A 13,468-nucleotide genomic window follows, 5' to 3' on the forward strand; every position below is an offset into this window, starting at 1 on the left:
CTGTTTGGGCTGCAGGTACCGCCTCATGCTGCCAGCAGATACAAGGACACCAGCAAAACACATTTTGCCTCTCCATTGCACCTGTTGTCACCTTCATTTGTACCAAAGCAGGTGAAACTGATTCACAATCACTTGTGCTTCCTGAATGGGCAGATTGATATCCCTGAAGTTTAACTGACTTGGTGTTATACTGTTATGATTAAGTGTTCCCTTCATTTTTTTGAGCAGCGTATATTAATACTGTGAAAGTATCAAAACCCTAAGTCCACACAGAAATGCACACAGCGTGTACTGAGAAACTGAGCTTTACTATAGTCACTGCCCTCAGCTATGCCCCCAGCACAGCCCACCCGGACCCCTGGCCCACCCGGACCCCTGGACCAAACTTTATTTGTTGTTGTTGCTGTTTCAACTTTATTAACAACACAACACTAAGTGGTCATTCCACTAAGGGTAGGAAGCTACAAGACACAAAAATGTTGGGGAACCATAGCATAACCGTTGGACATCAGGCAGCCAGCCTCCCTAAGGATAGTACTATTAGAGGCTGAAGTTTATTTTTATGAAATACTGTCAGAATTTGACCATCTGTTCAGCTCATCTCAGCGCTGACTGACCATGGCTATTTGCATTTACCAGTGAGTTTTACCAAGCCACAGTGTGGTTGGCCTGGCTGTTTGTCACTCAGAAAACAGACAGCAAGGGAGTCAGGTGACCTTATTATAGAGTGGCAAAGTCAGTGTATAGGGAGGAGATTGGGGAAGATGAATAGGTCATCAAAACATCAAACTTTAACACAGGGGCCCCCAGCTGGTTTCCCATTTTCAACCCACACTCAACGTTGTTTCTTGTTAAAGTATGAACAGGGTCTTTACTTAAAGTGGAAATCTCATAGATTTTTATTGAAAGAATGTCTGTTAAGTCACTGTCAATCGCAGAATGAGGTAACACAATGGTTATTGAGCCTATAGCCCACTGATGAAAGTATTGCAATATTTATATTTTAGCAATAGAAAAATTGCTGTATTAAGTTGCTGCTAATGGAAACCATACATTTCCTACTGCTGCAGTTTTATATTAAAAGTATTAAACTGTTAAACTGAGTTCACTTTTATTATGTAGTAGTCACAGGAAATGCAATGTGTTTGTCAGTGAGCTTAGCACTCACTGTTATCGTTGATCAAAAATGTGTCTACAAAACAAGACAACTGTCATTTTCACAATTTTTTAGACGATGGATCCATTTGAGATATTGCAGGGAGTTGTGGAAGAAGGAGGAGCAGCCACAGTCAGCTGTGAGATGAAGAGCTGCAAGCGACAGGCTCCACTCCACCAACTTCTCAGCAAGGTAACCAACTTTCACTGCGCCCTGCTATTCGCATACTCGTGCTATGTGTAGCATATTAAATAAAATCACGCTTGCTCACTAAATGATGGATAAAGGCCAATTATTGCCTGAATTCTTTATTAATACGACAATTTTGTGACCACTAGTATCAAACCACATTAGCTGTTACCACCAGTAACTACAGGTGATCAACCATGAGTGAAATCTTCGAGATTGCCACTTTAACATTACTCATATATTTATTATTATAACCATGACAACAAAGATCCACTAAAGCCTTAATGAATTATTGATTTAACCCAAACTCCAATTTTTCCCCAGCCTTAACCAAGTACTTATTCTACCTCGAATCATGATCAATCCCTAAACCTATAACCAAGTCATTTTTGTGCCTAAACCTAATCCAACCTTAACGGTAGCACTGTCAAATTATAAAACGTGTTTATTTTTCAACAGTGATTTGTAATGCTTTTGGACGGCACTGACAAATGATGTGGCATCAGACCAGAAAACGCTTCTATGTGTTGTTCTAGAGAACATGGGCAGTGCTCACGGGTGGGAGGCCAGTGAGGGATCAGGTCCCCGCTGCTGCATTAGTGATTCCTGGTGGTTGGCTGGGGAGACAGAGAAGATGGTGGCGTGGTCTGATATATGAGCATGAACCTCAGCACAAGTTACAGACGGTGAACCCCCAAACGGTGACAAGAAGTGGCTGATGCCTCACTGTGTTTAAGAGTCTACAGGACGCTCAGGCCAACAGCGGGAGTTAGTAGAAACAAAGACTACAGTGTGAGGGGAATGGACCATTCTACTTGGCTGAAAAATGACAAAGTAGGGTTTCATCAAAATCCTGAACTCTTTCCAACTTGATTGGCTGTCAGTCTTTATACATTTTTAGACTGGGAGAGAGTTATCGGCTTTTCTTATAAACTTTCCACAAATCAGTTTCTTAATATATTTTAAGTGCAATCAGTGAAAAGACATGGTATGATGATAGTTGCACAAATGTGCTTTGTGATTCATTCACACCTAATTGTAACAGTTCTAAGTTTAGGTTCACCATCAATCAATCTATCAATCCATTCTCAGTGGATGTTTCCCAGACTTTGAAGGGCTTGCTAGATGTCATATCCTAGCTTCATGAGGCTAGAGTAAAACAATTATTTGAGCATAACAAAAAGTCTGACTTACAGGAGCTACGTCTATAAGAAAAGACACCCTCACAGGAATGGCCATGCAACCCCACAACAGGGGGGCCAGCCCTATAAATGTGACTTTGATGATGATGAGTTTGTGATTGAATGAGTGACAGACGTGAGTGATCAAGTTACACCAATGGTCAGCCGGTCAAGTGTAGGGTTTCCCCATTGGCCGCTTCTCTTTCTAAATGAACTGGCTGAAACAGTTTCTATAAGGTGGCGTGTGCAGCCTGCATTGCTTTTGTCGCGAGATTTAGAAACTTTAGAAACATTTACATTTAGAAACATTTGTCGCCAGATTTGAAAACTTTTTTCAAAAAAGCACATCGCAACAAATCTAGCTAAGTTTTGGACAAACCTTAACTATTTTCCATAGAAAAGAGTCACCAGTACTGCACCGCAAGTGAGAGGCACACCTCTCTTTGTGTCTACTCTGTTCAATGAGTTGCAGAGGAGTGCTTTGTTACCTATAGGGAGGCTGTGCATTGTGTGAGAGGCAAAATAAGAAAGATATTCTGTCACTTGTTAACATGTAATCTTAATGGGCCGTGTTTCAGTGACTATTTCATACTTGTTCAGGTGTCTGACAACATAAACAGAAAAACATGTAAATGAGAACAGCGTTATTGCGAATTTGACTGAATTAAAATACTGTATATGTGAGATAAGCAAACAGATAAAGGGCTAAAACCGGCTGACATTAGGCAGAATGCAAGTACGACGTGATGATGTCAGCTGCAGCGAATCCTTAACAAGTTTTCAACTACATCCGTAATTTTGCTCATTAATCATACACGGTCCAGACATATACTAGGTTTTGACCTAGTTTTTTTTTAAAACATCCATAGGTGTGAATGTGGGCGTGAGTGGTTGTTTAGTCTCTCCTGTGATAGACTGGTGACCTGTCCAGGGTGTAACCCCACCCTCGCCTAATGTCAGCTGGGATTTATAGCTCCATCTCCCCTGCGACCCTATAAGGATAAGCGGTATAGCTAATGGATGGATGGATGTTTTTAAAAGACCTATTTGTAAGTTTTGCTATTGCTACATAGCTAAAGTTAGCATTAACAGCTGTTTAATTACCAGTCTTGCCAAGAGTTTCAGGCATTGTTGCATTTGCAAAACAAGAGGTTAGAATATGTCCTCTGAGCAGCGCTATACTTCCTTAGAAGTTACAGACTACAAGGTAGCCCCGGACTGCATGCATCCATCTTGGTAGTGTCTGACTCCATCTAACTCCTTGCTAATTCAAAAATGGGCAAAGAAGTGGGATGTGTGTGAAGCTGAGACTTGGGTGCATGCAGGTTTGTGGCAAGCATAAACTTTACTTTAAACCTTAGTAAAATGTAAACAGGTGAGTTATATAAAAATTCACCCCCCGTACAGGTGTCATGAAGGAGGGAATTAGCTATAGAGACTAAAACAGTATTTTGTACCAGGCTCTAAACATGTTCACTTCTGCTGTAAAGTTGTACATTTAAACATGAGAGTGAATGGGGACTGACTCGCTTTTGGAGCCAGACTCTAGTGGTCATTAGAGGAACAGCAGTTTTTAGTACTTCAGTGTTGGCTTCATTTTTCAGCCCTGGACGTTCCCCCTTGTGCTGAACTCACAGCATTTCTTGTAGGCTGGTAAGTAAACAGCTGTTAATGCTCACGTTGGCTTTGTAGAAATAGCAAAACTTACAAATAGCTCATTAATAAAAAAGTAGTAAAACCATGACCACAGCTTTAACCTAACCTTACCTAAAGGTTTAATCAGGATGTAAACTGTGTAAATGATCACAGCAGCATTTTGGCTGTTATTAAACAAAAAGTAAAAACTTTCAAGATAGATATGAAAAGTATGGCGATCACTTTTTTTGGATTGTGATATAAAGATTTGGGGCTTTGGTAGAATATGTACAAACTAGAGTTAATTAACTAATTAACTAGAGTTAACTGTAATAATGTACTGTAATCTAAAACACGTACATCAAAAAGAATTATGAATTTTGCACTGGAACTTCTGACACTGAGAAATATTGATGCACCTATAAAATAAATTACAGATTATTATGATAAATGCCTCACTTCATTGTCATTTTAAAATTCTTAAAGAACATAGATTAGGATTATAACATCTTTTCTAATTGCTAACAAATCCATTGAAAAGACCAAAATCAACAGTGTGTCAGTTAGTTCCCTACCCTGCTTGTTACACACAGCATCAATCCCATATATATTTCATATATATCTTAATTTTTTGAAAGTCTCAGTGATTTCTTAAGTCAACACAGCACTGTAGTTTTTAAAAAATGGGACTCAAAGAGGAATAAATATTGCATTTGTTGAGGTCTATTTTCAGTTGTGGATTGATATACATCTGGTTCACTATAGAGTATTTCCAGCAGCACAATTGTTTATGTGGGATTGACACAAAATAAATTACAGTAAACATGTTCATTGTAATGAAGGAACACATCACTCACTGTAACAGTGTGGCTCACTGGTGTGTTTTCAATACATTTAGCTCTATGACACCGGGAAATAAGATATATGAGGCTTTGGCAACACAGATGATTCTTATTAGTAAGAACACACTGTGGGCGTTGGTCTTTTCATTGTATATATTGACCGATTTTACCAGACTTTAAAATCACATTTTCAAAAAATACATTATAATACATTATACATTATAAAACATGATAATAATAATGTTTTGCTAGGTCAGCTTTAGTAGCTCACTAGTATATTACGCACTGAAGACCAAATGGAAGGTGGATTGATTGTAACATTATAACCCACCTGCACACACCAATGATGTCTCTCTCCTTCTATAGCACAAAAACTAAATGAAAATGAAACAAACAACCTCCCCCACAAACAATAAATGATTAGGTGATACTAATACAACTTCAATTCAACATGGAGGATTGAGGTGGACTGAACAAATGTGCTGTCGTTTACAGGGCTTGTGAAAAAAAACATATTAGTTAGACATTAAGTCAACGCATGACTTTTTTCCACTTGGGTGAAGAGCTGTGCAAACATTAATTCCCTCTCTAAAAAAATGTAATGGGTTCCACTCACTGATCAACAAATAATTGAAGCTAAGCGTTCCATGATTATCATTTGTATTTATATATTGTCTATTGATGATATTGGTCAAGTTAATTGGAAAAAATGGAATCTATGGTAAATCCCTCAAAGATAAATGTTAGGATTAAGTCAACCACAGGAATTTTGGCTGCATCAACATATGGTCTTCATGAGACGGCAGATGTAAGCACCTCTGTAGGAAACACATGTATCTTCCTTAAAGTTGAATGCATGAATAAATATTTGATATTTTTGATAATAAGTCATAATGCAGTGCATTATGTGCGTGTGTGTTGTGTTATTAGCACACAGAGTTGATTGTAACTCCTGACTTTTTGTAGCCTGCATCTTCAAAGCCCCTTGGTCTCAGTTTTAACCATGACGTCATCTCCCTAAATATAGCTTTGGACTGGTAGCTCGTGTTAAACAAGAGGAAAAGATTGTCAGTGGATATTTAGGAGCATGCTGTGATTTATCATACACAGGTGGGGTGACGTCAGGGCAGATACGCCCTCTCTTCAAACTCTGTTTCAAGTAAAACACACTGCGTGATATTTAAGATAGTATGCTATTAAAAGGTTCCACCAATGCTGTGATTTACAGCAGTAATTATTCATTCAGTATATTTAGAGCTGTAGCAGGTAAATAATCTAACGTCATGAGACATATACAACATTATGGACACTTATGATGAGATTATGGGTACATCCTCTAGGCAGAGCGTTACTGTGCTTTGAGCTGTAGTCAGTCTATTAGCAGTTTTAAATGTACGAGTTAAAACAGCCAAAAAAAAGCATATTATTTCACAACACACACATGATACCACATAGCATCAAAAGCTTGAACTGTAGCCACTGATATAAAATACACACCAAATAATCCCCTCAATTTGATAGTTGACCATTTTGCATCCCCACTTGAGTCACGGAGTGAGAAATATCATTATTCTGAGCTCAGTTTACAAGAAGGAAGCAACAACGTGACCATCACGTTTAAAGACACACAATGAAGTGACACAAGTCAGGGGGAATAATCTATCACCACAATGACATAAAACACCAGAACAACAGCAAATGATTTCAATGAAGCCCTAAATAGCCCATAAACATCACAGCTCTGTGCTGTGACGTGATACAAACACAAGAAAATTACACTTATTTTTTATCAAAAAAAAAAAGTCCCTTTTTCTTATAATTGATGTAAAAAAATGACAACTGTGATGATTCTCCTTTGCCAGTTATTTTATGTACAGTTAAAGGGTTACTTCCCCCAAAATTCTAATTAAGCATGTTTTCTCATGTATCTCTGGTAATTTGAGCATCCGTCTCTGAGATTTCTTCCACCAGCCCAAAACAATGGAGGTGAATGGAGTTTGGTTTGCAGTGCTTTCAGCATTGGAAAAACATATTTTGAAATTTAACAGCAATTTATCTTTCTTTGGATAATAAACAGATCTCACTGTCAACAGTTTGCATTGGAACTACTTACTACTGAAGTAATAATCCCAGAGACAACTGTTGACAGCGTGTTTGGTGGATTATCCTGATAAATGAGGACTCACCACAAAATCCCATTCACCTCCATTGTGTTGGGGTATAGGCAAAATATCAGAGATGGAAATTTCAAAACCTGGATAAATAAAACCAGAATATCCACATGGCTACATACTACAGGCCACCAGGTGTATGTAAGAAAATGATTATGTTTTACTAATTTAGGTGAATTGTCTCAAAATAACCCAAAATAAGTCACCCTGACTTTAGACTTGATCATTTCGAGAACACAAAAAAATGACCCAAACCTGCTGTCATAAGGTTCTATATTTACAGCAGGGTATGTATTGAAAATGCAAATTCACAGCATGTTACAAAAATAAATGTTGTACTATTTTTCACTGTACAATTTTTAAAAAATCATGTTTTTTTTGTAGGATATCAACTGGTGTTTTCACTCACACAGCATACACACACACACACACACACACACACACACACACACACACACACACACACACACACGCACACACACACCACACATGCTAAAACATCTATAGCATCCATTTTGTTGCTGTTCCCGGGCGAAGTGATTGTCAAAGCCACTGTCCTTACCACTTCCTGTCTTAGAAGAGAGGGTTTAGGAGCACCTGAATGCACCATCAAATGCTTTGAAACAGGGATACAAACTGGCTGCCATGACATGTCTCCAACTGCGTCTGGAGGGAGCAGGTCAGGACGAGCCTGGCAACCCCATCAGCCAACATCAACATGATCTTATTTGCCATAAATTTATATTTTATCTCACTCATGGATTTACAGTGGAAACTGATCATTACTGCAATAATAAAAACCCTAATGTAAAGAAGCACTTTCTGTTTTATTAGAATAGCCTACAGAACATTTTGGCCTGAATTATTTCCCCTCTGCTTGTGCTGGTAACTACAGCGTTATTACAAGGGCAAGTAACTCTAACGTAACGTCGATGTGTTGCCTGAACTGTCTACGATATGATGACTCACACTGAGAGGTGACATAGCAGGTATTTGGGGGGACGGAGTGGGGGAGAACGGGGACTTTACAGCTCCTGATGCCAAAAACAAAGAGTAGCTATAAAGTGCATGTTACAGTCAGTCATACGTGCACGCCTGCTCAACAGACATTTATAGTAATCACTGGTTAACTTAAAGGCCATCACATAGACTGAAATACAGCTCAATAACCCAGTAACAACAAAAGTTCAACTGCAACCAGATGGCTGATTTTAGACGTGACAACTATAATATTGTTATAAAATATAATAACATATATATTCATATGATCCGTGATGGACGTATGTTGAAGATCCAGGACAACAGCAAAGCACGATTCAAAGTTCCGGATTATAACAAGCAAAATGTCGCCGGGGTCATCTTCTATGTCACAACAAAACTACAAACCAATATTACACTGACATGAAAAGACTGTTAACTCACTAATACACACCACAAGACCTTCCAACAGATATTTCAGAGGAATATTACGCGGCCTGTTGTGTTTTTACCGAGCGTCTCAAACCATCATGAGAACATGAATCCTCTACGTTTAAGACAGACATTGAACATACAGCAGACAAAACAGGTTTCTGGATAATTTAAAGGCCTGTGATAAGAAGACATAAAAGAAGAAGAGAAGATAATCCAGCGCCACAAGCCCCTGCGCAGACACAACTCCTGCTCGCATGCACCCAGCAGTCATTACGAGCCTTACGCAAAATGCAATTTAAAGGGTGATTTGGGTTTGACGTCATCCTCATCCTCTAACACATCTCAGGCCGTGCAATTACCTTTGTCGGGATGAGGAAGAGGGAGGAGGAGGAAGGTCGGCCGGGCGCTCGGTCGGTGTCTCTCCTTCTGTCTGTGCACTCCTCAGTGAAAACATCCAAAACGTGGGTCCCCCCTTTTTCTCCGGCGCACAGCTGGGGGCTCCAACAGCATCAGCATCATCAGCAGCAGGGGCGGCGGGGGGTCCACCCGGGCACACAAGTCACCTCGTTTCCATCTTGTATTTTGTAGTTGTCATTGTTCCCTCCTGCAAGACAGAAAGACAAGACACGCGTGGTGAGATTTAACCGTCTGTAAAGTTAGTCTGAGGACCTACACTGACAGGACAGAGGGCGTAAGAGGGGATTTGGGGAGAGGTGGGGGAACTTTACGACCTGCAGCCGGTGGTGATGAGACGGCGCCACACAGTCACAAACATAAACCGTTTACAACGCCAGATTGATACAGATCCATACATGGAAAAAAAGTGCAATAATTACGTCACCCTTTAGAGATGCACAGGTAAGTTTACCTCCAGTTACATCCACACACACAACAACAGAGAACTGCGTCCTGCACACAGTTGTGGCTGACGCTGAGAAACTCATGGCAGCTCCACAGGTCAGAGGTCAAACCGTTTACTTATTGAAAATAACGTCACTTGTGTCTAATTTTGTCGTTTCCGGGTGTGTTGATTTGCTTTGTCCATTAAAATCCATTGACGTGTGCCCTGCTCTAGCACACGCCTCAGAGTTTGTAATGAAACCTGCATGATGGCGTTTTTTCTGGTGACCAGAGAGGAGCAGGGTCGTACACGCACCCGCAGCCTGCACGGGCCTCACCGGGTTCCGGTGCTTTGCTCATGGGCTGGGTTAAATGTCACTCTCGGAAATTACTAAGACACATGCTGGGATTTTCTTTAGCAACGTGTGTTCACCTTGCTCGCTTTTGTTTAACTCCCTAGTTTACTTTTGGGGTATCTCTACGTCGTGGCCAGAACATACAGGGACCGGCCATCTAAACGCTTTAATGGTGACTTCAGTTACGTCACTTTCAGCTCTCTGACGTGCACTTTTTCCATCCTGACAAATATATTTTCTTGCCAGGCGTCAGGCCTGTAACTTGCGGGTCTTGCGGTAAAAGGAGGGCCTATCATTTCATGCTGGAGGTCATTAATGAGTGGACCTACGCTTCCTACACCTGGCTCCTTTTTTTGGCCTCATACTGTATATATACTCTGACATGAATTATGATTATTCACACTGATGCTTCTGAAACTGTGTTGGGACAGCAGAGAACAAACTGAGAATAAAGTTGCATGTGTTTTTCTTCTCGAGGCTAAATTGAATTGCATCCTCTCTGCCTCTTTTTACTCTGTCTTTTAAGACAGGCAGTGCTCTTCTCCCGGTTTTGTTTTCATCTGTGTGATCACTTTGCGTGCACACGTCACGCCTCATTCACATATACAGCTCTGGAAGCCAGAGTTTTGCTGCGCTGCAGAACTTGTGAGTATATTGATTGAGTCGTTAAGCTGCAAAAATTTGGGTTTGATCTTTTTTTTTTCCTTCTCCTGTTTTGTTTTGAATGTGGTGGGTCAGGCTGAAAGGACGTGGTCGTGTCCGGTTCTCTGTGTGCTCTTTGCGGGGAACGTTGACAGGGAACAGTGGTGGGCGATGCTTGAGGTGGATTAACTACTACTCACAAAACTGGGAGGGAGACACGTGTGCGTTTTCAGTGTGCTTGTGTTAAAAGGGAGGGTGCGTGGATGTTCGCACGAAGGCCACACACGCACGCACGCACACACAGAGTCACTACTCGGTCAGTGTATGAGGCAGCAATTGCAGCTGTTTCTCATCCCTCTCCATCTGCCAATCTGGGCTTCTCCCTATGTTAGGATGGGCTTGTTGGGGAATCCCTTGCATATGCACTTTGGGGGGTGTGTGTGTGTGTGTGTGTGTGTGTGTGTGTGTGTGTGTGTGTGTGTGTGTGTGTGTGTGTGTGTGTATCTAACATTCATTTACACGGGGTTAGGGGTTCAATGACGTCCAAGAAAAGTGGCACCCCACCCCTCCAAAACACACACACACACACACACACACACACACGCACACACACACACCACCATCCACTGGTTTGCCCACGTGCAACTTGTTCATTGCAAGGGTCTCCCCGTGTTTACACTCTGCTCTGCTAGGGGCCACTGTCTCTTGTTCAGTGTGGGACGGGGGGCTGGAGGGGCGGGGGCCGGGGGTGTGTGTGTTTGGCTGAAATTATGACTTAATCTTGCATGGCTCAAAGTTTTGGGTCTGACGACATGTTTGTTGACAGAAATACCAAAATAATATTTTTTTCAGGACACTGAAGCTCGCAAGAGTTTGAGCAAAACTTGGGTGCGACGTGGCTGCAGAGCTTCGCCACAATTTCTAACAAAGAAGAAAACTGTTGACTAGAAAAAAAAATGACACACGTAAGGGCTGAAAAGAAACCATGACAAAAACGCCCCTGCTATAGCAATGGCGAAAATAACAAGAGTAAATAATGACAACATCATAGCAAAAAGCAAATTCGAGCAGAAAAAGGAAACAAGCCCTTAAAAAAATTAAAGATTGTAAAATTCCACGAGTGGAGCCTCTTCCGATGTCGATGTGCCGGCGCGGCGATTGCGCCCTCCGCAAATGCTTTTTGGGGTAAGGGCTTCCCAGATTAATAGTTATGAACAGCAAGCCCAGACCGCAAAAAGATTCGTGAAGGGCATTATCATCATCTGCTGCCGCTGCCGCTGCTGCCGCCGTCCGACGGAGACTCCGTGACACGGGGAGCCTGCTCTCTTTTCGCTTCCGTGAATTAATCTCCCATCCCGACTCGGTTGATTGTATCTCCAGCCATCGGCAACCCGAGGCGAGTGAGTCCCTCCAACATACACACAGACACACTAACACACACGCGCGCTAGGAGGAGGAGAGGATGGACGGAGGATGGAGAGGAAGAGACAGAGAGAAAGAAGGAGAGGAGGGGGGGGGTCTCCGGATGCCAAGGCTGCTGCTGCAACTGAGAGCTGTCCAAGGTCCTTTCGCTTTGATTCCCCACTCCTTCTCCAGTTTGAATTCTCCTCTATCTCCCCTCTCGTCTCTCCTCCCTCATCCATTCGTTTCTCCTATCCCCCTTCACCTCTCTCTCTCTCTCTCTCTCTCCCTTTCTGTCTCTATCTCATATTTTCCTCTCCTTGCTTTTCTTTCTTTTCTTTTTTTTTTATCCAAACGCTCGGATGTGCAAAGCCCGTGTGATCATTGGGAGCTGTGCATCGATGCGTTTTGTTGTCAGTGTGCGCTCTCTCTCTGTATTATATTCCCTGGTCCGTGGTGTGTCTCCCTATAGTGAAGCGCTGGCTCTCTGCAGCCGCTCCAGAGCTCTGGGTGAGGAGGGAGCAAGGCTGTAAACTGCTGGCAATAAATAGAGAGCAGGGAGGGATCTTATTGGAGCAAACCAAACCTCGTCATCAACCAATCGGTGTCTCGCTCATATAGGGACCCCCCTTTTTGAAAAAAATAGACAGGGCTAACCAAATTGTGATCTATACCAGAGAGAGTGTATACTTATATGCACTCATATAGGGATATGAGCATTTTGATGCGGCTATTTTTTTAATGAACATTTTCTTTTATTTTTTTGCGTTAGCAGGGCGTCTCGCGAGGCTGCGAAACCAACCGTCGCTCTGAATGGTTCATATCGTGATAAACAAAACTAAATTATGCTGACAATAATAATAAACAAGAAATGTGACAGCGAGGATGAGCAGTTTTCACCTCATCACAAACACCCCCCCCCCCCTTTCTTACACGAGCCAGCTACAAGCGACATCAAATGATGGCAAATGCAAACACAGCGAGCAGAAATATAATAACAAAAAAATAACAAGTGCATGTCGACAAAGTGTAGGGAGCCTCGCGCAGCCCCTCCAAGTCGCATCACAACATAGCAAGAAGGATCTGAGGCGACTCATGGTCACCTATACAGTTCACCGGAGGGTACCATTGCGAAAACGACACGGGGGTCTCCGGACTGGAATCTCAGTCCGGAGCCGATGCTTCAGTCATTTCCAGCGGGTGTTTTTAAGGTTTGAACCACAGCAGCATGACTATTATATCACCGCTACTACTACATACTGCAACAGTTTACAGCTTATACAGCGGCAGTGTACAACTTAACAAAACAACAACACAGTCCTGAGCATCACATCAAGAGTTAAAGAGTTCATCACGACCGTAAACCACTCATTCTCACACACTCTGAGTTCAAACCATCTTTAATGTGTTTTCTTTTTTCGTCAAAATTTAGCAACGAGATAATTAAATAGAGAGGAAAAAAAACTTACCTGTTTTTTTATTTTTCCTGCAACTGTTCCGTTAGTTTTTCAGAAGCCATTGCAACATCTCACCCCTATAAACAACCCTCAACTTCCCCCTCTGGAGCTGCAAGTTACTGTATACCGAGGTGGAGGCCGGGTCACGATCTGAATCCGGACCCCCTCTCTCTCTGCCCCCCCCC

At 41.9% G+C, this 13,468-nt stretch overlaps 1 long non-coding RNA gene across 5 annotated transcripts in view; it reads right to left on the bottom strand.

The window, feature by feature from the left end:
* Positions 1-13,468, bottom strand: part of LOC111650337 (uncharacterized) — a 49,478-nt gene that overhangs the window by 29,642 nt on the left and 6,368 nt on the right. For all 5 annotated transcript variants that reach the window (XR_002760392.2, XR_015436852.1, XR_015436850.1 and 2 more), the window contains one exon: positions 8,947-9,191. This is a non-coding gene — a long non-coding RNA (uncharacterized LOC111650337). The remainder of the gene's footprint in view (positions 1-8,946; positions 9,192-13,468) is intronic.

Source organism: Seriola lalandi, unplaced genomic scaffold (assembly GCF_002814215.2).
Source record: "Seriola lalandi dorsalis isolate HSWRI2012SDOR001 ecotype SW California unplaced genomic scaffold, Sedor1 jcf7180002052274, whole genome shotgun sequence".
Classification (NCBI taxonomy): domain Eukaryota; kingdom Metazoa; phylum Chordata; class Actinopteri; order Carangiformes; family Carangidae; genus Seriola; species Seriola lalandi.